Genomic DNA, 3,530 nt, shown 5'->3' with positions numbered 1-3,530 from the left:
TCTCGATTTTCGTCTTTGTGCAAAACTAAGAAAACCTTCGATCACTTCAATTGTTTCAAGCGGTGCAAGCAGAGGTAAGGTTGTGGCTCTGTTAACATAGTCAAACATTATACTCTGATGGTATCAACAAAATAGTATCTAGTTGAGGAAATTGTGCTGGTTTCCAGGGTGAGTGTGTTGAGAAATAAATTTATAGACCTGAAGAATACAGATGCAGAATGTTAATGAAGTTTGTTTTATTTAAAAAGCGTTGCGAGTTTTCACATAAAACATCTGTCGTCATTACTTTTCAGTACGTCCTCGTACAGTGGAAGTCTGAGAAAATACGTACATTGATCAAAATAAGTGTTGACATGAATGCTGTTAACAGCACTAGGTTCAAAAAATTTTAACTGTATGGCAATTGCAGATTAATTTTATTTGCAGCTAGCGCGATTATATGAGTGGAGGAGTATTAGATTTAATGGTGAGCATTAATGTAATTTTTAAGCATTGTCTGTATTGTCATTCTTCCTCTCCAAGTGCCTCGTCCTCCAATAACACTGCCGATAGGTAGCATGATCTGTTGTCCGTCCATGGTTTTTCAGAACATTGATTGAGTGCTGAACCCAAACTGCTGGTTTGAGTTATTTAGCCAGGATAATCCTGTGCGTCGTTGGTCACGTATGCCATTAATCTTTCAAAAAAGAAGTTCAAATGGCTCTGAGCACTAGGGGACTTAACATCTGAGGTCATCAGTCCCCTACAACTTAGTACTAAAACCTAACTAACCTAAGGGCATCACACACACCCATGCCCGAGGCAGGATTCGAACCTGCGACCGTAGCGGTCGCGCGGTTCCACACTGAAGCGCCTGGAACCGCTCGTCCACACTGGCCGGCCATTAATGTTTCCTTGAATTATTAATTTCAACAGGTTTTATTTATTGTTGCGGAATTGCGCTACCAAAACAATCGAGTTTGGCTCTCTGGGTGCTGTTGAGAATTTCTGCGTCTTCGTACCGCCATATTTTTGACTATATCTGTCGATGGTATCCTTAATATTTTTCGATACGACCGCATTTCGAATGCCTAATACAGTCCATGACTCAGGTCCATAGAGTAGGACACCGAACGTGTAACATCGAAGTAGTCGAGTGCGAATCCTAATGACTGGCCTGAAGGTTCTCAGCAGTCGCCGCGGACTAAATGACTGCCGGGGACTTGGTGCATTGGCTATAACTTTTCTAGTAATTCTGGAGATTTTCCTTTGGACTAAGTACGAGGTCGTTCTTCGTTGCTTAGATCGTGCAGGTTTCAGACCGTTTGTGTTTCTATTGCTACACTACTAAATGTGTGTCCACCACCATATCAGTAGATATAACGAAACGGCGGCCCTCTTTCGTTATGTCTTACAAGGAGATTTCTCCAGCGGTAGGATCGACTTTTTGAAACCATCTATACGGTTATGTAGGTTAAGCACCCAAGTATCACACACTGCAGCCTTTCAACCTGGTGGGTCGACGTTTGCGAGGAACTGACGAGAAAAGAAATACAGAATTTTGTGTGAGACTCGATAGCATGAAGGAAGCCGAATGACATAAGTTGGTTGTGAGGGTAATGGAAAGGATACTAGCTTCACATGCATGAGGTTGTGGGTTCGAATCTCACCAGAGAAAGAAATCTATTTTAGGTTTTTATCGAAGTGACATTGATAATCATTTTCATTCAATTGATGTAAATATAATTTTTTTTCCACTCCTCGGACACGTGATTCAATAGTGATATGGACCTCTTCATTTGGTCTAATTTTTCTTCTTATCATAAAATACACGTTCACAAAAATTCCGATTGGAAGAAGAATGATATAAAGAAAAATTAAACAAATGGAAAAGTTCATACGGCGATTAAAATCATGTGACAAAGGAATAGAACGAAAGAAATTACATTTAAACCAATAACTTGAGTAAAAATAGGCATCAAAGTCATTTCGATAAAGATTTAAAAATAAAAAAAGTTACTACACATGACGAGGCATGGTTAAGCTTCTATCCTAACCATTATGTCACGTAACCAGACTATGGAATACGACTTCCTTAACGCTATGTAGGATGACGCACAATTCGGATATCTTTTCCGTCAGTTACTTGCAAACGGAGGCCCACCTGGATGCAGGGTCTGATACGGGGAATCTTGAGTTACACTACCGCTTATATGGTTTCAAAAAGTCGATCCCACCGCTGGGGAGCTCTCCTTGTTAGTTTTAAGAGTAGCAAACGGCACATTGTGAAAGAACAGTAATGTCGCAGTCCAATAGCGCCAAATAGCGGTGGCCCCTGCAAACTTGAAAGACGACTCAAGCAAAGGCAAAGAAAAGTTAACTGTAGCAAGTAACCTGGCAATGCTACACACACAAAAGACAACTGAACAACAACGAAATATTAATAAGTTCACAGGAGAGCTTCTGTAAAGTTTGGAAGGTAGGAGACAAGGTACTGGCAAAGCTGTGAGGACGGGGCGTGAGTCGTGCTTGGGTAGCTCAGACGGTAGAGCACTTGCCCGCGAAAGGGAAAGGTCCCGAGTTCGCGTCTCGGTCCGGCACCTAGTTTTAATCTACCAGGAAGTTTCAATAATAATAGTAGGCCCAGTCATATTAATGTGACCAACTCTTGTTTTCGTGTAAATACTCATAGACACCAGGTGATAGCATTAGTAGGTGATGATGAGGGTGTGGGGGGGGGGGGGGGGGAGGTGGGAGGCTGGAAACAGTGAAGTCGTTGTCATAATGCGTAAAAGGGGCGATTTGTGTGCCGTCCAACAGGGTATAATCGTTGGCTTTCTTCCCAAGGGTGGAAGCATTTCCGAAACGGCAACATCTGTAATCTTTTCAAATGCCACTGTATGTAACGTAAACCGTGCGTGGCAAAATCTCGGTATTCTAATCCGGCTCCGAGGCAAGTGTGTTGGACTACGGGCAGTAGGCGACACAGGTGAGCGATAGCTACAGATAAGTGTGCTGGCGAATAGACGTGCAACTTTTGTGCAGCTGACTGCCCAGGCGAACCAAGGGCTGCCACCAATGTTTCCTCAACAATGTATGGGCTTCCGCAGTAGGCACCTGGTCCCTGCACCCATGCTGACTGCTGTTCATTGGCGTTGAAAGCTTGCATTTGCACGCCGGTACCACAACTGAAAGTCCACTGAGTGCTACAGGTGGCCTCTCCATATTAATCACATTTTATGCTCCATCGGACAGATTTCCATTGGCGTGTAACGTCTGAAAGCAAAAGCCCTGCAACCCTGAGGGAGCGTTATGGTGTGGGCAATGTTTTCGCGGCACTCCCTGGGTGATCTCGTTATTCTGAAAGGCACAATGGATCAACCCTAGTACGCACCTATCCTTGGGGAACATATCCACCCTTAGATGCACGTGTAACATAGCTCGCAGTGTATGTGCGTGGTTCTGAAAGCTCTAGGATGAATTTACCGTACTGCCCTGACCGCCAAATTTCCCGGCTTTAAACCCAATCGAGAATCTGAGGGGCCACCTCG

This window comes from Schistocerca nitens, chromosome 12 (assembly GCF_023898315.1).
Source record: "Schistocerca nitens isolate TAMUIC-IGC-003100 chromosome 12, iqSchNite1.1, whole genome shotgun sequence".
Classification (NCBI taxonomy): Eukaryota; Metazoa; Arthropoda; class Insecta; order Orthoptera; family Acrididae; genus Schistocerca; species Schistocerca nitens.
This window is presented reverse-complemented; position numbering follows the sequence as displayed.